General features: G+C 33.9%; 1 protein-coding gene across 3 annotated transcripts in view; it reads left to right on the top strand.

Moving 5' to 3' along the window:
• The window catches only part of LOC127851795 (cytochrome b5 reductase 4-like), a 264,668-nt gene that overhangs the window by 69,311 nt on the left and 170,913 nt on the right, over positions 1 to 24,444 (top strand). The gene's annotated exons all lie outside the window — the stretch shown is intronic.

Here is a 24,444-nt window from a genome sequence, read left to right as displayed (position 1 = left end):
GTGGTCAAATTTGTCCCCAATGCTTGATGCAGAGTAAACAGTAACAACTACTTTTTTCCCGAGTGTTACAATTTACTAATATCTTATGTATTTCTTATGAGCTCTTACAGATACACAAAAACATTTCTAAAAATGTTTTAATTGTTTTAGCTGGCATTCAGTAATGTATCAGTACTTTACAGTAAAACGAGAAAGTTGTGTATACTGCTGTTACATTGACTTGTTCAATATTTCAAAATCAGTTACATTTATTCATATTTAGAATATTCAGCATATTTTTCGTTTATGAGTAAGTTGAATTTAAGAACTGAAGTGTGTCTATGGCATGCAAAAATAATGTTTTTTCTAACTCTTAGACTTGATATGCCTAGAAATATATGATGATGTCAATTTCAATTAACAATCTTTGTTGATTAAATACATTTTATTTTATAATCTTAAATAAATTGTATCATTAATCATATAAAAAATGTCCTGAGCTTTTGACTCTGTGAAAACATTTATAAATATGTTGATAGTTTTAATACTGAACTATTTTATTGGAAAAGTGTTAGTACTTAGAGAATCAAGGAAAATCTATTTTATATGTATATGCGTTGATTATATGCTTAGCATACATGAAAGTTCTTTTGTGTGTTTCGTTTTGTTTTGCAGTTTATGGAAAAAAAACTTGTCATTATAATATTTCCATTAAAAGAAACATGGCAATGTTCAACCAAAATGTGTGTTTTGCTGGAAACATTAGATATGTATCGCCACATGTACTAGAACATGCGACGTTGTTTTAGACTTATTCGGCGCGGAGAAAACGGTATTCCCTGACATGTGCGTGCTCAACAACAGTTGTTCTAGAAGTTGTCCGTGTATAACAGCCATGTGCGTGCTCAACAGCAATCGTCAAAACCAATCAAAACTCAACTTTACCTTGAAAATAACGCCATTAGCAATCGATGTATCCATGTTTTGCCAGTTTCAATGCGTCCGCATGAACAACTGGTACTTAAACAGTGCTAATTAGTGTGAAAACAGTTATATTATTGTTAGTTCGTGTACAACAGCAATTGACGGTTCAGGAAATCGCAAAATAGTCCATGAGTAATCTCCACACTCAAACCAACCAGAGGGAAACGGTTGATACTCGATGAAACCGCGTCCGGCTGGCCCTATGATAGGCGTCATCCGATTAAAAACAAGTAAGTAATAAGGAAGATGTACCTGTTTAGACACTCAACTTTTCCATCTTATCGAGGCATCGGCGGCCATGTTTTCTCTATTCTGACCACGTGATTCCCCGCATTGATTTAATAAGCCAGCGCATCATTTCGTATGTGCCATAATTTATGCACAAAAAAGGAAAAATTAATTTGATTAGCCGCCGTATCATTTCTACAAGTAAATAAAAGTCCGACTTAAAGTCGATTTGTTAAGCCAGCGTATCATTTTCTATGTAGCATTTACACATAAAAAAGCAAATCAACTTGATGAGCCGGCATATCATTTCTTATGTACCACATACACAACATGGAAAATCACTCTGATAAGACGGCTTACCATTATACGTAACTAAAAGTCAGATTATAAGTTAATTTGATAAGCCGGCGTATCATTTCTTATGCACCATATACACAAAAAGGAAAATCATTTTGATAAGATGGCTTACCATTACATTTAACTAAAAGTCAGATTATAAGTTAATTTGATAAGTCGGCGTATCATTTCTTATGTACCATATACACAAAAAAGAAAATCAGTTTGATAAGATGGCTTATCATTACAACATGTAACTAAAATTCAGATTGTAAGTAAATTTGATAAGCCGGCGTATCATTTCTTATGTACCTTATGCACAAAAAGGAAAATCACTTTTAGAAGATGGCTTACGATTACAAGTAATTAAAAGTCCGTTTGTAAGTCAATTTTATAAGCCGGCGTATCATTTCTTTTGTACCATATTCACAAAAAGAAAAATCAATTCGATAAGCCGGCGTATTTTTTCTTATGTACCATGTACACTTAAAGGAAAATCAATGGGATACGCCTGTGTAACATTATTACAAGTAATTTAAAATCACATTGTAAGTCAATTTGATAAGCTGGCTTATAATTACAACAAGTAACTAAAAGTCAGATTGTAAGTCAATTAGATAAGTCGGCTTATAATTGCTTATGTACCATATGCACAAAAACGAAAATCAATATGATTAGCCGGCGTATCATTACTACAAGAAACTAAACGTCACATTTTAAGTCAAGTTGATAAGCCAGCGTATCATTTCTGATGTACCATATGCAACTAAAAAAGGAATATCAATTTGATAAGCCGGCGTATCATTACTACAAGTAACTTAATTTACAAACTTTCATCAGCATCAAAATACTAGATATTTTAACAAACTTCTCGAAAAAATTAACACCAAGAGCTGTCAGAAGAAAGCGCGCTCGACTTGTCGAGTGCGCGATAGTTTCACGTAAGCCATCATAGTGAAATAGTTCATATTCAATAATGTCGAGGTAATATTGTCATATTCTAACTGGAAGAGGACCATAATTGAAACATATTGATCGCATATATTTTAAAGAAGTGGTACCTTATATACGATTCTGAGTTCAGGCATTTTTTCCACAATCTATTGAACATTTGTAAAGACATACAATAGCTTGGGTGGGATGGTTGGACGTTCTTTTAAAAATAAAGTAATAAAAATAAATATTTGTGTTTTTTTGCCATATTTTAAAAACAATTTTTTTTTCGGAAGGGGGGGGGGGTCGGAGAGGGGGAATAATGTGGGGTGTGGTCATTTATTAGATAATATTAAAAAAGGAAAAAAAGAAAAAAGGAAAAACACTATCTTCATTTTTTCCGGGGGGGGGGGGAGAGATTCTGGGGTGGAGCGTGGGGGATGGTTTGCGTGGAGTCTAATGTGGTTTGTCAAGTAAGTGTTGTTTCGTCCAAGTATGAATACAATCTGATCCTTAATAAAGAAGTTATCGCAATGTAAGCTAAATTAATTTATTTGACACTGAGATTCAAGGTCATTCAAAGGTCAAGGTCAAATTCAACTTGCAAGGTACAGTACCCTCCTGATAGTAAGAAAGTATTTGAAGTTTAAAAGCAATAGCCTTGATACTTTAGAAGTAAAGTGCATCTTAACACAACATTTAACAAAATATTGAAAGTTTCTAAGTCAAAAAGGGCCATAATTCCGTCAAAATGCAAACCAGAGTTATGCAACTTGTCCTGAACAGTCCTCTTATAATAGTTAGCGAGTGTTCCACGTCTGAAAGCAATAGCTATGATACTTTAGGTATAAAATGGACCAAAACATATTTTTTTCTAAATATGAAAGGGGTCATAATTCTGTTAAAATGCCAGTCAGAGTTACATAACTTTGCGTGCACAATCCCCTTATAATAGTTAGTAAGTGTTGCAAGTATGAAAGCAATAGCTTTGATCCTTTAGGAATAAAGTGGACCAATTTTGTAAGCATAAAAAGGGGCATTACTCTAAAAATAATTCTGACACAGAGTAATGCACCTTGACCTACACAATGGTTTTGTTGTCATAAAGAAGTATTCCAAGTTTGAGATAATTATCTTTGATAGTGTTAAAGTTATTTGACTTTATTAATAACTTTAACCAACGCCGACACCGGGGAGAGTAGTATAGCTCTCATTTTTCTTCGAAATGTCGAGCTAAAAATTGTCCCAAGCAATGCGTAAATTCATGGTCAAACAAAATAGTTGTTATTGAAATCCCTGACGTCTTTTAAAAAAAATGTGCAAGCTTGTCTGAATTATTATGTACGCACATAAAGAATGAATTTCTTTGACCATAGTGTTTTCAACTTATAATGTTTTTTAAAACATGCTGTATCAGCGTATTGTTTATTCCATTTTCGCGATCGCGCAATATATGGTCACAGCAACATATTAATTATGTTCGTTGATCTTCAGTCTGTTAGCATATTGATTGGGCCTTGATACAATAATGATAACGTTCTGTAAATGCAAAAATAGAGATGAAAACAGTTTATGATTCTAGCGACCGTTTGCTACGAAAAATACCCGCTTCATAAATTAAAGTTGTGTTATAACTGATTTTGTGATCTGCATTGTATCTGGGGGGTTTTCCCGCTAGTCTGGTATTTCTTACTTGACATTAGCAAAAACTAATGGACGCTGCATTAAAGGATGAAATACCTGAGGTTCAAGTTACTAAATATATAGTGTAGTCTTAACAAAACACAATAGGCATTTTTGCTATGTATTTTGAGAATGCACGACTATTAAATAGGTAGCTCAACGTGTTTATTTTCTTTTGCCATTCTGTGGAACGTTTGAAAATATCAATTGCTAAGTCATTGTATTCTTTGCTTACATGTTCATCTAGTAATGCATGTCTATTAGCTTATGCGTTTGGCAACGCATATATGAAGATTGGAACATTCTCATTTTAAATCACAGAAAGACATACAAATTATGTTCAACGTTGATTTATATTTTTGGCTGGCAACTTGCCTCCGGTACGTTGAATGATCATTGCGCCAAATGTGATTTGTGTAAGCTTTTTAACATGTTTTATGTGTTTTAATGCCTTTTAAATGGCCATTCTCTATGCCATTTTGATGTATACTTTAAGGGTAACAATTATTGAAAACTGGTCTAAAGTGTTTGTTATATCGCTATGAGAGTATTTTCTGCACTGTCTGCGCTATTGTTGTTTGCTACAAATTATCATACATACATGCACTGATTAACAGTAAAAAGATATAGACAGGTCGGAAATAATGCCGGGTTAAATGTAAGATGACGTTTTGTATCATCTACCATTTAGAGTAGTCATCGATTTTCGGTTTATGCAGCGTATCAAACATAAGCAAGTATTGTGATTGAGGATTCTTTGCTTCTTATTTATAGTGCTCACTCATGTGTATAAATCGGTCGCCTAGTAAATCCGGTTTTACATAAAATTGTGTCGACTTAATATGAAGGTGTTTCCGTCATTTAAACTAAAGGTATATGAGTTTCATGTTTAGAACGCCGTCATGGGTGCCATTGCATGGCGGAACATTAAGGATAAAAATCCGAACGTATTAGGGCATTTCGGAACTTCCGATCGTAGATAGTATACCAATTAATGTTTTATTTTATGTGTTAAACAAACAGATGTACATTGTAGGCTGAATTAATGGAATATTAATAAGCGTTAACGCGATTTGGAAAAAAAACTTGATGCCACGCAAATAATGTTATTATTTTTGTTCAAACACATAAGGTTACTGAATCACATACAGCAAATACTATTAATAGTATACACTTGCTGCAACATGTGACAAAATAACGATGTATTATTTATGCGATGTTTCTACATGTAATATTAAGAAGTGAAACTCCAGCTGCTGGAGCAGTATTGAATTTTCATTAAAAACAATAAGTTGGTCCTTTATTTAAGGCAAGTGACCGATTGCACACATATTATGAAGTATAGCATATGTCTTTCAGTGTGTAAGGAAGGATGGTCGAGTGGCTTAATGCGTAGCCATTTAACTCCAAGACTCCAGGGCTCAGTGGTGTGAGTCCTGCGGAGGGTCACCTTTTCTTTCTTTTTTTTTAAATTTCATTCTTGATTTTTTACTGGAGCTTTTTAGATCCAATGTTTATATTTATCAATATAAAGCATTTAATGACAAACATCAAAACATTCCAAAATCTGTGAAAAAGCCCCTTTTAAGACATTGTTTGAAATTATTTTAATATAATTAAGTTTTAAACAAAATTATAATGAAAATGATTATGTACATGCGTAGGTCATTGGGTTTATAACGTTCCATTTTATTTATATTTTCTCTCTGATAGGCGTTTCTTGTTTGATTTAATTATTTTTAATTTGTTTAGCAGTCACATAAACAACCAAGCTATGTAATATGGAATTTTTACACCCATTATTGCTGCTTCTTCCTGTATTTGCGCGATGATTATCTGAGATATTAACTCTATGATTCTATATTCTCAAATCTTTACTATAAAGAAGGAATGTAGTTGACAATTGTTAATAGTTTTATTTGATCGTTCGTCAAAAAGTTGTAATTCTGTTACTCTTGTATCTTCAATGCAATTGAGTAATTAAATAGTAATTAAATTGAATGCGGTTTAATTCCCTTTTATTATTGTTTAATTTGAGTTACAATGCTATGACGTTAAATTGTATTTACACTTAAATGTATTATGAATATTGCTGGGCCAAGTGTGAGGTTGAGCGCTCTTTAACCAGGTTTAAACCCCCAATGCTTTGCATTGACCGTTCCAAGGCGGTGACCCCAGCTTTATTCATATTTTGTGTTTATGTTGGTTTGTATTGTGCTGTATTGTACTGTTTTGTACTGTTTGTGCAATTGGTCACTTGCCTTAAATAAAGGACCAACTAATTGTTTTTAATGAAAATTCAATACTGCTCCAGCAGCTGGAGTTTCACTTCTTTATATTACATGTAGAAACATCGCATAAATAATACATCGTTATTTTGTCACATGTTGCAGCAAGTGTGTACTATTAATAGTATTTGCTGTATGTGATTCAGTAACCTTATGTGTTTGAACAAAAATAATAACATTATTTGCGTGGCATCAAGTTTTTTTTCCAAATCGCGTTAACGCTTATTAATATTCCATTAATTCAGCCTACAATGTACATCTGTTTGTTTAACACATAAAATAAAACATTAATTGGTATACTATCTACGATCGGAAGTTCCGAAATGCCCTAATACGTTTGGATTTTTATCCTTAATGTTCCGCCATGCAATGGCACCCATGACGGCGTTCTAAACATGAAACTCATATACCTTTAGTTTAAATGACGGAAACACCTTCATATTAAGTCGACACAATTTTATGTAAAACCGGATTTACTAGGCGACCGATTTATACACATGAGTGAGCACTATAAATAAGAAGCAAAGAATCCTCAATCACAATACTTGCTTATGTTTGATACGCTGCATAAACCGAAAATCGATGACTACTCTAAATGGTAGATGATACAAAACGTCATCTTACATTTAACCCGGCATTATTTCCGACCTGTCTATATCTTTTTACTGTTAATCAGTGCATGTATGTATGATAAATTGTAGCAAACAACAATAGCGCAGACAGTGCAGAAAATACTCTCATAGCGATATAACAAACACTTTAGACCAGTTTTCAATAATTGTTACCCTTAAAGTATACATCAAAATGGCATAGAGAATGGCCATTTAAAAGGCATTTAAACACATAAAACATGTAAAAAAGCTTACACAAATCACATTTGGCGCAATGATCATTCAACGTACCGGAGGCAAGTTGCCAGCCAAAAATATAAATCAACGTTGAACATAATTTGTATGTCTTTCTGTGATTTAAAATGAGAATGTTCCAATCTTCATATATGCGTTGCCAAACGCATAAGCTAATAGACATGCATTTCTAGATGAACATGTAAGCAAAGAATACAATGACTTAGCAATTGATATTTTCAAACATTCCACAGAATGGCAAAAGAAAATAAACACGTTGCGCTACCTATTTAATAGTCGTACATTCTCAAAATACATAGTAAAAATGCCTATTGTGTTTTGTTAAGACTACACTATATATTTAGTAACTTGAACCTCAGGTATTTCATCCTTTAATGCAGCGTCCATTAGTTTTTGCTAATGTCAAGTAAGAAATACCAGACTAGCGGGAAAACCCCCCAGATACAATGCAGATCACAAAATCAGTTATAACACAACTTTAATTTATGAAGCGGGTATTTTTCGTAGCAAACGGTCGCTAGAATCATAAACTGTTTTCATCTCTATTTTTGCATTTACATGTATATAAGGTACCACTTCTTTAAAATATATGCGATCAATATGTTTCAATTATGGTCCTCTTCCAGTTAGAATATGACAATATTACCTCGACATTATTGAATATGAACTATTTCCCTATGATGGCTTACGTGATACTATCGCGCACTCGACAAGTCGAGCGCGCTTTCTTCTGACAGCTCTTGGTGTTAATTTTTTCGAGAAGTTTGTTAAAATATCTAGTATTTTGATGCTGATGAAAGTTTGTAAATTAAGTTACTTGTAGTAATGATACGCCGGCTTATCAAATTGATATTCCTTTTTTGGTTGCATATGGTACATCAGAAATGATACGCTGGCTTATCAACTTGACTTAAAATGTGACGTTTAGTTTCTTGTAGTAATGATACGCCGGCTAATCATATTGATTTTCGTTTTTGTGCATATGGTACATAAGCAATTATAAGCCGACTTATCTAATTGACTTACAATCTGACTTTTAGTTACTTGTTGTAATTATAAGCCAGCTTATCAAATTGACTTACAATGTGATTTTAAATTACTTGTAATAATGTTACACAGGCGTATCCCATTGATTTTCCTTTAAGTGTACATGGTACATAAGAAAAAATACGCCGGCTTATCGAATTGATTTTTCTTTTTGTGAATATGGTACAAAAGAAATGATACGCCGGCTTATAAAATTGACTTACAAACGGACTTTTAATTACTTGTAATCGTAAGCCATCTTCTAAAAGTGATTTTCCTTTTTGTGCATAAGGTACATAAGAAATGATACGCCGGCTTATCAAATTTACTTACAATCTGAATTTTAGTTACATGTTGTAATGGTAAGCCATCTTATCAAACTGATTTTCTTTTTTGTGTATATGGTACATAAGAAATGATACGCCGACTTATCAAATTAACTTATAATCTGACTTTTAGTTAAATGTAATGGTAAGCCATCTTATCAAAATGATTTTCCTTTTTGTATATATGGTGCATACGAAATGATACGCCGACTTATCAAATTAACTTATTATCTGTTGCCTCCTCTATATCACAGCTATTTTTTTTTAAATAACTAGTTGCATCCTCTATATCACAGCTATTCTTTTTTTAAATAACCTGTTGCCTCCTTTATGTCACAGCTATACTTTTTTTACACCACTTGCCCCCCTATTAAACAGCTATTATTTTTAAAATAGCCAGTAGCCTCCCATATGTTTCAGGAAGCCGATGAGGAGGGAAGGAGAGCCACGGAATAGTACTTAGCTTTGGGATTCCCTCTCATGTAGTGTAAAACTGATTGAAGCTTGTATTCTGAGTGTATCCAATATAATATGTAATATAAAAACATAAAATGAAATCATAAAAAAAAGATAAAACAGCTGATTGCAATTATTTTTTATTATTATGATTGTTAGTATTATTATCATTTTTATTACGATTAAATTAAAATGTTCATTAGCATAATACATGTGTCACATTATGGTTAGAAATTATGGGTGGAATATATAGATTTACCTCATATAAAAAATATTGAAAATTTTATCAAAATGGCCAGTAAACATGACAGTCACAAAGTGCACATATATTCAAATAAGCTTATCGATGAGGGAGAGATTAAAGAATAGTATAGTTGACACAAGGCCAGGTATGTTTGTATTGGTCAGGCAATAGTGTTTATTCAGTTAAATCTCTCATCAAAAGGTTGGATAAAGCTTGTAAATATTTTAGTGGTTTGTTTATCCCGTTCCCAGGGCTTCATTGATTCAGTATCTTAAGTAATGTATCCAATAAGAAACAACCACGCATAGAACACTGACCAATGGAATTCATAACTGAGTTTCACGGGCTGGATGTTAGAGGGAAACAAGAGGGTTAGCGTTTAGACTTGGAGGTGTACGGATCGAGAAAGATACGATCATGTAGCTATCAGACTGTATTTGTATAACCGAAAATATTAAGTATGTTAGACATTAAATTGGACTAGAAACTGATACATGGTGTTGTTGAATATTTTATCCTGTATTATGCAGAGAAATTAACATAAATAAAGAAGGACCGACTTGTCCCATGCGCGGCACGAGAAAATGGGAGTTAATGCAAAACTCGTTATCTTGGCAATTCGCGCATGACGAGATATCGAATGATAGGCTACATACCGGTAATTTAAGAGTAATGAACATTGTTAGTAACTATGTGTCGTCTATGAACCATGAACGATTACGGGACACAGGACGTTAAATGGTGCTCGTGAACCAAGGATTCGAACAAAGAAATACTACCACTTACAATTACGAAGCCATGGAAAACAACGCGAAGAAACTCCGTTTCGGCAACTTCTGTAACCAGTAACAACAACCGTGAGCCGGGAACAACGACATCAGACCGCACACATTCTGCAACTTCCGGTGAGTGACTGTTTTATTTCCTAACGCTTGTATCAAAATGGCAAATCAAATAATCCCTGAATTATTTCAAAATTTAAATGAACAAATTAAAGATGTTAAAACGGCCATAAGCACTCAGACTATTTCACAGGTGGTACAATCATTTGATGGAAATTCAAAAGAATTTAAACATTGGATTAAAAATGTAGAAAAATATGGAACACTTACCAATTTAGATGAGAATAAATTAAAATTTGTTGCTTACCAATCTAGTAAAGGGCTTGTTAGTGATTACATACAACGTTTTTTGACTGATGATCCGACAGGGACGTTGACAGATTTAAAGGAACAGCTTAAATTAAGATTTGCAGAAATTCAAGACCCACAATACGCTTTCTCATTATTAAAGACGACTAAACAAAAGACCGACGAAAATGTTCAAATATACGCTGAGCGACTTTTATCTCTTGCGACTGACGCATACGAAAATATTGAAGGAAATTTAGAATATAAAGAAAAACAGTTAGTAGAAATTTTTATCGACGGATTATCGCACGATTATTTGAGACTTAAATTAATGCGCGAAAATCATGCAACGTTATCAAATGCTTTAAAAAGCGCTATACATGAGCAAAGTGTCAGAGCTAGGTTTAAGTTACGATCACAGGTAAATAGACTTAATAACATTACGACCGATAATATTCAGACAGATATCGATTATATTAGGTCATCTATTGTTTGCACATATTGCAAGAAACACGGTCATTGTATTGAAATCTGTCGCCGCAGGCAACGCGAGATAAGTGCATATACGGTAGGGCGGAACGGTCATACGATAAATCAATACGATAACAGGCGCAAGAACGAATATGACAACAATTGGAAAGATAAAATTGATTGTTGGAATTGTGGTAAATTAGGACACTTTGGTAGAGAATGTACTCAAAGAAAAACGTACATTAATCGAAAAAACTAGGAAATTCTTACCAAAAAGGGGTCTATGGTAAGAATGAAAAAGTCGAGACATATAATATCGCTTTGTGTGGTAGTCCAAATTCTTGTGTTATTTCAACAGGTGGTTATCAATTTAGGAGCTTGATAGACTCGGGCGCTCAAGTCAGCATCGTGAGTAAACGTACTTATGATATGTTAAAACAAAAACCCGCACTGATATTTCAAAAAGTAAATCTAAAGTCGGTAAATGGAAATTCATTACATGTCCACGGAAGTGTAAAATTGAGATTCAAAATAGGGAGCATATATAAAGAGCACATGTTTTTTGTAGTAAGTAACGTTAATAGAAATGTTATTTTAGGAAGAGACTTTTTACAAGATAATGGTGTCCGTTTATACTTTGATTTAGGATGTTTGAGGATTGATAACTGTTATGTACCTCTAGAAGAAGATGTACATCTTTCAACGATAGCGAGATTAACTAGACATACTGTGTTAAAACCACAAACTGCATATAGACTCTTTGCTCAAGCTAAAGGAAACTGCATACGTTCAAATACGAATTATGAATTCAATGGAATAAGCAATTCTTTCTTTGATAATGAACCCGGTTTAACAATTGTTAATTCAGTCGTCAAGACAACGCGTGATAGACAATTTCCCATTTTAATTATAAACAATACGCACAAAACAATAAGGCTTAGACGACACTGTGCCATAGGGCGAATAAAATCGGTAAATGATAATGAAATATGCTCAGTACAAGAAGTTATTAAAAATAATCAGCCGAAATCAGGTTTATCTAAAGATGAAATCTTATCAGATTTACGTGTAGATGAAAATCAAAAAGAAAATATTCTACCGATACTCTTAAAACACAGAACTCTCTTCGCAAGAAATAATTTAGAATTAACACAAACTTCAGCGATAGAATTTACCATAGATACAGGGGATCATCCGCCCATTAAATTAAGGCCGTATCGAACACCATTAAACAATAAGGTATTCATAGATAAAGCCATCGACGAAATGCTAGACGCAAACATAATAAGTCCATCAAGAAGTCCGTGGAGCTTCCCTATTGTTTTAGTAGATAAAAAGAAAAATAACCATGATTCAAATAAAGATAATAAAGATGAGAAAAGGTTCTGTGTTGATTTTAGACAATTAAACAAAATTACAAAACCAATTGCCTATCCATTACCATTAATAGATGATATATTGGCGTTATTAGGTAAAAGTAAATATTTCACCAGTTTAGATTTGATATCGGGATATTGGCAAATACCTATAAAGGAAGAGGACAGAGAAAAAACGGCTTTTGCTTCGGGATTCAGGGGTCTATTTCAATTTAATGTTATGCCCTTCGGTGCCTCCTCCGCCGGTGCTATATTTCAAGAATTGGCTAATAAAGTACTCAAAGGTTGTGAGAGCTTCGCTGTGGCGTATCTAGACGATATTCTAATATTTTCACCTGACTTGCAATCTCATTTATCACACGTAGATACAGTACTACAGAGTCTCAGTAAACATAACCTAAAGCTAAAACTATCAAAATGTCAATTCTTACAAAGAGAGACTAGATACCTAGGCTTCATCATAGATCAAAATGGTATAAGGCCGGATCCGTTAAAAGTGGAAGCGATCCGACAATTCCCTAGGCCAAAGTGCGTGCGCGATGTACGATCCATCTTAGGTGCTGCAGGATTTTATAGGAGATTCTGTCCGTCGTATTCAGAAGTAGTCGAGCCACTCATTAATCTCACGAGAAAGAATGTCCCATTTAAATGGTCAAAACAATGCGAAGAAAGTTTCCTACAATTAAAAGACTCATTTACGCAAATCCCTTATCTTTCATACCCTGATCCAAAAAAAGGTTATATTCTGTATACGGATGCATCTGATAAATGCGTCGGAGCCTGTTTGACTCAAAAATGCGACAGTAACGAGACCGGGGATTATGTGGGCGAAAAGCCGATATTTTTCATATCACACAGATTAAGCCCCACGCAATGCAAATGTAGTACCATTGAAAAAGAATGTTACAGCATATTTTACAGTCTAAGTAAATTGCACCATTATTTACACAATGCTGAATTTGTTATAAAGAGTGATCACAAGCCGCTTAAGTATTTATTGGAAAGTCCGATGCAAAACAAGAAAATACAATTATGGGCCTTAAGTATAGCGGGTTACAACTGCAAAATTGAATATATACCGGGAAAAAAGAATATTATTGCTGACTTTCTAAGCCGACCTCCAAAAACCAAAATAAAGAATAATCAATGCGATCAAACAGAACTAGAATTAGATATTAACGATAAACATTTTACGATCAATTCGCAAATAAATAAACAAGACCAAACACGCGAAATTAACGTAATCGACTCTACAAACATTGACCACAAGCAAATAATTGATAATATTATTACCCCGCAGCCAATCCCAGTCGACGACACAGCGTCGAACAATAATATATCAGGGCTTAATAATAATATGCAAATAGAACAAGGAAAAGACCCTCATATATCTGAGATTAAAGCGAGATTAAGATTAGGGAAACAGAACAAGAGTGAAGATGATAGATATTTAACGGTTGATGACATACTGTACTACATATCAAACGTAGATGAGGAACCTACTCTCAGGCTGTTTGTACCTAAACACCTGACTGATTCAGTTGTCAAGCAATACCATGATGAAAACGGACATCCCGGGTCTCAAAGGCTTTTTCAGACACTAAAAGAGAAATATTACTGGCCTAAAATGTTCAAAGAATTGAATGAGTATGTATCTAAGTGCATTATATGTCAAAGTAGAAACTTAAAAGCAATCAAAGCTCCCATATCGTCGGATACCTCAATACCGCCGTTTCCGTTTTCAGTTGTTTCCATAGATATATGCGGTCCATATCCGAAAACGCTTTCCGGAAATAGATATATAATATGTTTCGTAGATCAATTCTCAGGATACATAGAAGCTTTCGCATCGCCTGATAAGTCGTCTGATAGCGTAATACACCTGTTAATGAACGAGATTTATTGCCGTCATAGTTGTCCTATAAGAATTATAACTGATAACGGAAAAGAATTCACAAGCACAGCTTTCACTGAAACATTAAAATCAATGAACATTGACCACGTAAAGACGACAATATATCATCCCGCGTCTAATGGCATGAACGAGCGTTCACATGGGACTATGAACAATATACTATCAAAACGGGTTCAAGAAAATGAACAACAATGGGACGTACATTTAAACATGTCTTTAGCGGCAATGAGATTTTGTACATCCGAGACTTCGAAGCACACACCGTTCTTCTTACTTTTTAATAGAGACCCTATTCTTCCAATAGACAACTTGTTAAAGCCTAGACGTAAATATCACGGTGAAGATTATCATAAAATAATATTAGAAGAACAACACAAATCATTTAAAAAGGTATGTGCCCAAATTCAAAAATCGAAACGTAGACACGCTGATTATGCGAATAAAAATACGAAAGATATTAAATTCGAAATCAATGACCCCGTTTACTACAAAAACTTTCAACGTACGAATAAATTAGACAGTAAATGGAGGCCATATTATCGTATAATCGAACAAAAGTCGCCGTTAACATACGTAATAAAGAATCAGTTAGACAACTCAACTATTAAAGTTCACGCTGATCAAATAAGGCACGCAAATATCGATGAATGGCCAATGATAGATAAACCACTAGCGCGCCCGATTAGAAAAGCAAATTTAGCCTTTGCGGACGACACATTATCTTCTGATAGCGATTCAAATACGTCAGTACATGGGTTACCTGTAATTACGCAACAGACCCGACAGATTAGAGATAACACGGATGACGAGGAAAACATACCGCTCGCTGAATTGCAAAAACATTTGAGAAACAAACAATTCGCGGATATACAGTCAAGCTCCAGTGAATCAGATACGATGCATTACAATAACGGTAATTCACAAAACTCACCTGTACGTAGGTTTGAAAATGATTCTTCAGGCGATCAGATGCAAATTGACGCGGTAGCGTTAAAACACAAAAAACGAAAATTGACAAAAAAAGACTTCACGTTCAAATAACGCAATGAAGAAAGCAATTTTCACGTGCCTTCAAACAATGGCTGAACACATGTGAATGAATGGACTACAAAATAAAGCGAGATAGATGTCCAGACTTAAAGACCCCCAAAATTTTGTATATAGAGAAATATGTTTTGAATGTATATGTAGTATATATGTAAAAACAGGATTATAGAGGACGGTATCGTCCGATTTTGATAATGTATCGTCATAAGCATGGATTTACGGGTTTAGAATGAAATGAAAATGTCATACTTTAGTATACGGGTGAAATACCACTTATCCGTGCGCAATAGCAACCAGCTCTGAAACGTAATAAAACTTTTGGGAGATATTTACATAAATTAAGATCCGATTTAAGATTTATTTCAAGTATGAACACGAATGCATTTACACCCAGGGTGGGATAAATAAATTGAAAAGTTCAATACCATACGTTAAGATTGGGAAATTGAAGAATTATATAACTGACAGACATTTGATTAACGGCCCAGGTTAACCTATTGACATATAAGATTGTTATTACATCATTTATCGTTGTAACGGTAAATATGAAAGCGGTCAACAGAAAATCTTATTTGTACAGGCTATATAAAGTTTTATGTCACACCGAATAATGAAGTTTGAATAATTTATTGTACAAATATGGTTTCATTTCCCCAATGTAATTCAATTATCGGGAACTTCTGTTCGTATGGTCTTAGCTCTATATAAACAATTAGGCTCGTAGGTCAACGTTACTTCAAACTAATGAAATTTAAATAATTGATTATATAAGTGTGATTCCAATTTCTCAAGGTAAATAACGATACAAGTTCGGATTGAATGTATATCGGGATCTGCATAATTGATTATAAGAGTGTTCGGTATCGTTCCAAACGACGCACAATACCTGTATCGTATATCGACCTAATCTTATTGACCGACGCTTTCGTATGTTTGCACATAAGACATTATACAAATATACGCGTATCAGACCAGCTAATGATAACGCACTTGACAACGACGTAAATTAACGCTAGCTTATGACCTACAGCTCTCAAGTAAACACCTTTTTAGGCGTAGATAACATTTTAACACAGTTTGTAAATATCCTTCAAAGCAACACAGTCCTTTTATTAGTATAATGCAAAAGATACAACTATATTGCTATACTACATTAAATTTTTGATACTGATCATATATATAGTTTTTTTCGTTTCTTTATAAGAATAACTACATTAAGACAAGGGATTTTGTTTGTAAATTTTTGTTCTCTAAGTAAATAAAACATAATAAAGAACAATGCATTTTATTTAATAGACAAATGCGTATAGTTTAAATTAAACATAATGAATTTGTGTCATGAGAATAGCGTTTCTTTAGCACATTCATTTTATCTAGGTATATAATCACAGGTGTGATAAGTAATCTGAGTGTTAATATAACAAATTCGATTTACTATAACTATGTAAATAGAAAGCCCGTTTACCATTCCATGTAATTAACCCTATACGATTTGCCAATGCGATACAAGTTAAGGAGAAAAACAGCGCTCCTAAGATAGTTGGCGTGGTTTGCCTGCAGCAACATGCGTTCATAACGCATTTGAGATCGTGATCAGATCTTAACACCCCGACAAAGAAGAATAATATGTCATCGACCGATATCTTCGACGACGATGTATCCGTCGAGAATCAGATGACGTAACAGACGACTTCAATTAGGATCCAACATTGTCGACATGGATCCTAATTGTGAACCAGCATCAGTACCATACAACGAGTGGGCTGGACATTTCACGCGTCGTCGAAAATGATTTTTAAAGATACGATGATATGAATGGACTTGATGATGAAACATCGCGCGTACTTTGTACATATATTAGGTGAACATTTTATCGTCTATGAACTAATATATATATGTGTGTTACCTTTATTTCATGTACATAAACACTAATTATAATACTACAGTCATGAATGCAGACATTCTCCAGAACTATATATAATAAACGTTTGAAGTATTCTAAATCGTGCAACAGCCGAGGACCAACAGCTTCTCCGACCGACCATCATCGTCTTCATTCGGAAGCCGACGTCTTCAATCGACTGCATGTTACCATCTACAACCAGATGTCACATACCGGACGTCTCATCTCTTCACCTAGACGCCACATCGCCTCCAGCTAAGATGTCAAAAATGGACACTATTCGTATCGGATTTCCCAAATCTGTGACGCATTCCACGTCATTGTGATTGACATTGACTATTTAAATATTCCGACGTTTTATTATTTCAGCAGAAACATTCGATAAAAATTTCATTAATAATATGCAGATTTTCATCATATATATGTTTTAGTCACGTATGTTTTCATGTTTGCGTGTTTGTTTTTTTTCATCGTATGTGTTAATATGTTTTCGTTTACTTCCATACTTTAATTCTTAAAGATTTTTCTGTATCCTAAAATACATAAAAATCAAATTGAGGGGATAAGTTGTGTCACATTATGGTTAGAAATTATGGGTGGAATATATAGATTTACCTCATATAAAAAATATTGAAAATTTTATCAAAATGGCCAGTAAACATGACAGTCACAAAGTGCACATATATTCAAATAAGCTTATCGATGAGGGAGAGATTAAAGAATAGTATAGTTGACACAAGGCCAGGTATGTTTGTATTGGTCAGGCAATAGTGTTTATTCAGTTAAATCTCTCATCAAAAGGTTGGATAAAGCTTGTAAATATTTTAGTGGTTTGTTTATCCCGTTCCCAGGGCTTCATTGATTCAGTATCTTAAGTAATGGATCCAATAAGAAACAACCACGCATAGAACACTGACCAATGGAATTCATAACTGAGTTTCACGGGCCGGATGTTAGAGGGAAACAAGAGGGTTAGCGTTTAGACTTGGAGGTGTACGGATCGAGAAAGATACGATCATGTAGCTATCAGACTGTATTTGTATAACCGAAAATATTAAGTATGTTAGACATTAAATTGGACTAGAAACTGATACATGGTGTTGTTGAATATTTTATCCTGTATTATGCAGAGAAATTAACATAAATAAAGAAGGACCGACTTGTCCCATGCGCGGCACGAGAAAATGGGAGTTAATGCAAAACTCGTTATCTTGGCAATTCGCGCATGACGAGATATCGAATGATAGGCTACATACCGGTAATTTAAGAGTAATGAACATTGTTAGTAACTATGTGTCGTCTATGAACCATGAACGATTACGGGACACATGTATTGATAAACATTTCAATAAAATAAATAGAAATATCGATCATAAGTTGTGTTATCTCCATTTATTTATTTTACTTTACTATAATTTATTTATTATAACTATTATTCTTATTAAATCAGTATCATCATTTTTATTATATCTATCACTATCTCACTTGTTTCTGCAGGCGCAAACCTGATGGCCGACAAGGAATCCCTGAGCCTGATCATCCTTCTGTCTGTTGGGAACACAGAGGGTACATTAACTGGTTGGGGGTTACCTACCCGTAGCCCCTTTTAATGTGCACTTAATAATTTAATTATATGGAGCTGTTTACTAATCCCGCGATACGTGAACATGGCCCCACAAAGTCCCATAAAAGCCGCTGTTGCAATAATAATGTTTTGCGATACAATTAAATTGGAATGTATCCATTATGTGCAGAACTTAATTAACGCTTCTTAGGGCTTAATATACTATTAGGTTGTTCTGGATTCCGCCTTTCAGTAAGATGCAGTAAATGTTTGCCGCGGTAAACTATCTCCACCAATTAGAAGAAATAATTACATCATTTGTACTTACTATGTCCTAAAAATAGCGTTAACGCGTTTTGAATCCATTGTAGATAACCTCCCGAAGAGAGCACACGGTCTGTTTGAGCTGTGTAACAAGGTGTTTGAGCATGTTGAGGCCATGCTTCGTAAGGAGGAGGACGAGGAAGTTGATGCCGCTGAGGGTGGTGACAAACGAGTCGCAAAGACGATGCCCCATCACTTCAGCACCCCCTGTACGTCGATAATCCAAACTAAGTTGGATAATTCAAACTGAACAAACAAATGTCGGCCGAGACTGAAACTGAAACTGAAAGGTAGGTGATTATTTTATCATTTCTGCTAATTTAGTAACTAGAAGGACGTAATTTTTCTACACATGTGATAATGAATGTCTGACAAACACATGTGTTTTGAGTTTTGCAATGATTTAATAGTTTTGTAGTATAAAAACGCTAAATTTGTCTTCGGAAAATGATAATTTTCATGAAATGCGACCTATGTGTTGAATTATTTACACGTTAATTGACAGAATAGCGAATGAAACTGTAACAGAGTTATGCCAAATTATATCAGGAATATCCGTTAAAATTTTAATCTCAATTACATACATATATAAATACATATAAATTATAAAGTCGCGTTTATAATAAATCGTCAATTTTTTTTTTTTTTGGGGGGGGAATGACGCAATAAGTATGTCATTTTATGACGCCATCAATCAGCTGATTCTTTATACGGATGGCGAAAAATTATGTCATATGACTAGATTTAAAGGTTGAATGTCTCATAATTTTGAAGCTAAAGATTTCTCGACTTTATTTCTTATGAAAAATCAATCAGTGGTGAAGTAAAAAGTAGTCCTTGCACGCGACAGGTATATCCCACAAGTTTGAATACAGGCTAGTATATTCCATAACGTGCTATACCGTAAATGTCGCGTTGAAAATGGGATAAATAAAAAATCTTCTGTAAAATATGTAATTTAATAATAATAAAACGTTTTCTCCGTGACCCATTTTGCCGACGCGGGAAAATCGAAGTAGTAGTCAAATAATTACGAGTTAATTGTACAGTACCCCGTTATGCGCATGCTTACTGACGATAAACGACTTTAACGGTATTTTAGCATAGAAAGCTTGTGAGTTTTATATGGAATGACTTTGAACCCTATTGAAAGCTTGGTGGGAATACTGTTTGAGGACAATTTTTCGTTCCGATTTCATCAATTACGTATTTTTCCTTCCGATTGTATATTAATACAATTTGGACTTTTTGTATTTTTGTGTATTTGATATTTCATTACATAGGGAAATACCGTCGATTCGTTCCTTTAAATTGGTGCCAGTGGTGGCAAATAGTTTTAGAGCCGGGGCTTGGGCGCATAGTATTGGCCTTATTTCGCTACGTGGTAGGACCAGACTGATAGAGGCATTCGTATGAAAATGCTTATTTATTTTCAACAGTTGAATACAGTTTTATGCCATATTCATTTTTCAGTACAACTCCTTTGACGGGAATGGAGATCGATCGGCATGACGAAGAATTTGAGTTGTCATTTCAAGACGAAGAAGAAGAAAAACAAGTTTTACCTGAAAAGATAACAAAATAATTTTGTATGATAATTGTTAAACAATGTGCTAAAATGCTATTGTTGTCAGCAGTAAAAAAAAAATTCAAAATATTTAGCAAGCGGGTTCATTTAACATAGATCTTTACATAAAGTAATCTGGCAGTTTGGTCATTATCCATCGAATTCCTTATTTTAGTTTGGAATTATCCATACACTAGTTAGGTCATTATCCAATTTGTATATTCTTGTCCCAAACAAATACGAATATATTGTGTTTTCGTGCATTTTCCCCAATCATTTTCTTTTACATACTTATATGAAAGGTTAATATATTAGTCTAAGCATTAAAACATTGAAAACATTCGATTAAACATTGTTTTTGGCCTAAACCTTTCGACAATTTCATTCACTTTTTCCAGATTTTCAAACACATACATTTTATTTCGACGCAATTGTTTTAAATTGCTATGGGTTTATTAGCGCATTGTATCCGGAAAATAAAATTTTATAAAAAAGAAACGTTTATTATGTCACAACTAAACTTAAATAAACGTGTTCTTAGAAATAAATGACTGGAGTCTTTATTTATGTCGCCATTTTTGTCTTCAGTTTGAATTATCCTACGCAGTTTGGATTATCGACGTTCAGGGGGTGTTCAGGAAATAGGTGAGGAGACACTATGCTTTGTTGTGGGTTTGAGAAAACCTTTCGGAAACAGTTCGAACAAAATGCATGTAAATTGAAGTTTTTATAAACACCGCCGATAATATTGGATATGCATTGTTTGAGCTCTTCCGGAATAGGTGGAAGGCTTGAGTAAACTATGAAGACATCATGTGCGAACCTATCGACACTAATTTGTTGGAACCCACCGCTGGCTTATTGTGGTGTTTATAGGCAACTTTTGCTAGGCGAACCTTTTGTTTCTACAAAATGTATCGATTTTATTCATTTAAACATTGATTAAAGCTGATTTAGGTACTTTCAGCAGAAAACAATATATGGGCGGACCAAGGTAATTTAAAGAATGTGCGTAAAGTGTCGTCCCAGATTATTCTGTGCAGTCCGCACAGGCTAATCTGGCACGACACTTTCCGATTTTATGTTTTTTTTTTCGTTAACATAAAGTATGTTCTTTGCACAAATCCATTTTAGGCGGAACTTGTCGTTCCTGATTAGCCTGTGTGGACTTCACAGGCTAATCTGGGACGACACTTTACGCACATGCATTAAACCCCATTTTCGCAAAGAACGGCTCAATTATTTTGTTTGATTAAATTTGCAGACTGGAAACCCGACCGTGCTACCCCTACTACGACAATAGACACTCGAAAAAGAAACCGTGAAAAAGAACATGTTTACGATAAATTTTATCTTTGACAAATATATTATTTGCACGCTGTTTGAGTGTTGCTTTAAAATAAAATTGCATCCTAATCACGTGTTTAAAAAAAATATAATCATATAGGAAAGTTGCCGTTGCACACATATAAAAAACGCAAACACGGCATTTAGCACCGACTTGCTTTTTGATATGACTCCAAAAGTTAATATGTATTCTTTTTAATCTGTGATAACAAATCAATCGACGTTTGAGACAGATTTTATTGTTCAGATTCACGTCGTTCCAGGCACCAACTAAAAACAAGAACATTTGTAAAATAACTGTTATATAAGTAGATAGATAACCTTTTAAGTATCATGGGTCCGAAATTAAAAAAAACACACTCGCTGAAAGTTGTTTTTGTAAAGTGGAAAGACTATGCATTGAATGCTTTTCAAAATCGATTGTCATACGTTACCTAGGTAATTATAAACTTCGTTATATCAACACACTGTAAAGTAATCTAGTGTTTTACCAATAAATCGACCTTCAATGAAACCAGTTTGATCGTTGGAGATTTAAATATCAAGCACTGGATTAAATCGATTTCCAATGGAATCTGAGGCTACTTTAATAATATCGTTAATTAATGTTATGGTCGTAGGTTTTCTAAATTAGTTCTTTACTAGTTCCTCTTGGAATCCAATTTGACAAATATTGTCAAATACTAATATGTGAATATGCAAATATATTTGCATTGCTCTGTGAAATTGGGGTTTAATGCATGTGTGTAAAGTGTCGTCCAATATTAGGCTGTGCAGTCCGCACAGGCTAATCAGGGACGACTCTTTCCGCTTAAACTGGATTTTTGCTAAGAAGAGACTTTCTTGAAACAAAAACTAAGCGGAAAGTGTCGTCCTTGATTAGCATGTGCAGACTGAACAAGCTAATAAGGGACGACACTTTACAATCGTATATTAAACCCCGTTTTCATAGACAATGGTCCATATTTTGTATCTCAATCAACCGCCATTGACTGAACCAATATGATCGCTTTGGTCCATCATTACCAGTATTTATTTTATTATAATATATATAACGTGTAATTTTTCGAAAGCACAATATTTTATTTGTACACTCAATTTTTATTCCATAAAACTAAATGCAATGCAAAAAAACCTAATATTTGTACTGAACATATTCATGATATGTTTACACCATATTATATCACATTTGTCAGTCGATTTTTGTAAACAAGAGTACTGCAAATGCCCTAAATAAAAGACAAATGAAAGCTTATAATTTTTACCCGAAAATAGGTACCCAAGTTGTACAGCTTTCTATTTAATTGAGATGCACGGTCTAATATTCAATCTTTGCCGATATCGTATAGATTAACACTATTTACTGTTATGTTATAACGGTTTGAAAGTGTTTTTTCAATTTTTGTATCATTATTTTGAAAGCCGACATAATTGTATGATTGGATTCAAAAGACGCTTCACGCTGCTGCAGTATAGAACATCCACTTAAAACGTGTTAAATTCTTACCTTTTTTGTAGGAAATGAATTTTGCTACTTAATTTGGTAGAATTTATCAAAATGTTTCGTCCGCCATTATTATGAGTAATAAATGCCAGACACCGAAGCTTGTAAACAAATGTAAGGTAGTTAAAAGAGTATCTTTTTCAAAATGATAAAACATTCAAATACAAACCACTTAAAAAATAAGAAAAAAACAGTATTTGAGAATATTGCTCTTCATTGCAAAAAAATAACAACAAATGAATCAACTCAATTTTAATTTTTCGGCATAGTTTCACAGATATTTTAATGGACAAGATTATTTAGCATGAACGTATCATTACGCATAATTACACTAAACAACCGGCAATAATGAAACTTAGCAAGCGAATATAATTATGTTAACACGGGTATACATGTATACATGTATAAGAAATGGATTTGTAATATACATTTATCTATATTTCGCATAAGAACGGCAAAACAAATACATTTATTTTGGATTCTATGTTTGAATGTTAAAATTATATTTAAAATTTGCAAAAATCTTATAACATATTGACGATCAGTCAGCAAACGAGACTTGTGCACTATCTTTACTGTCATATTCGAATATTTCGTGCAATCCATGAAAAATAAAGGCACTATAAGGTAACTTCAAAATGAAGTAATTTGAACTACAACTGTTAAAATATCTAAAACAAAATCATGTGGTAGTAATATCAGGTGGTGGTGGGTTTACTTTGTTAGACCGTCAAAATAACATTATTCGGATCTTTCAGCATCATGCATCGTATTGCGCGTGTGGACCGTTGTGATAATCCAAGCGTACGCCCTACATAAATGAAGCTTTTTATTCAATTATAACGACCGACGTTTATGTGTATTCAAAAACAAATGTTATTGGTTACGAAATTTACCCCACCCCAAGCCTGAGGAGTTTAAATACACAAGTAATAGTTCGTAGTTCC

This window comes from Dreissena polymorpha, chromosome 11, assembly GCF_020536995.1.
Source record: "Dreissena polymorpha isolate Duluth1 chromosome 11, UMN_Dpol_1.0, whole genome shotgun sequence".
Taxonomy (NCBI): Eukaryota; Metazoa; Mollusca; class Bivalvia; order Myida; family Dreissenidae; genus Dreissena; species Dreissena polymorpha.
This window is presented reverse-complemented; position numbering and strand designations above follow the sequence as displayed.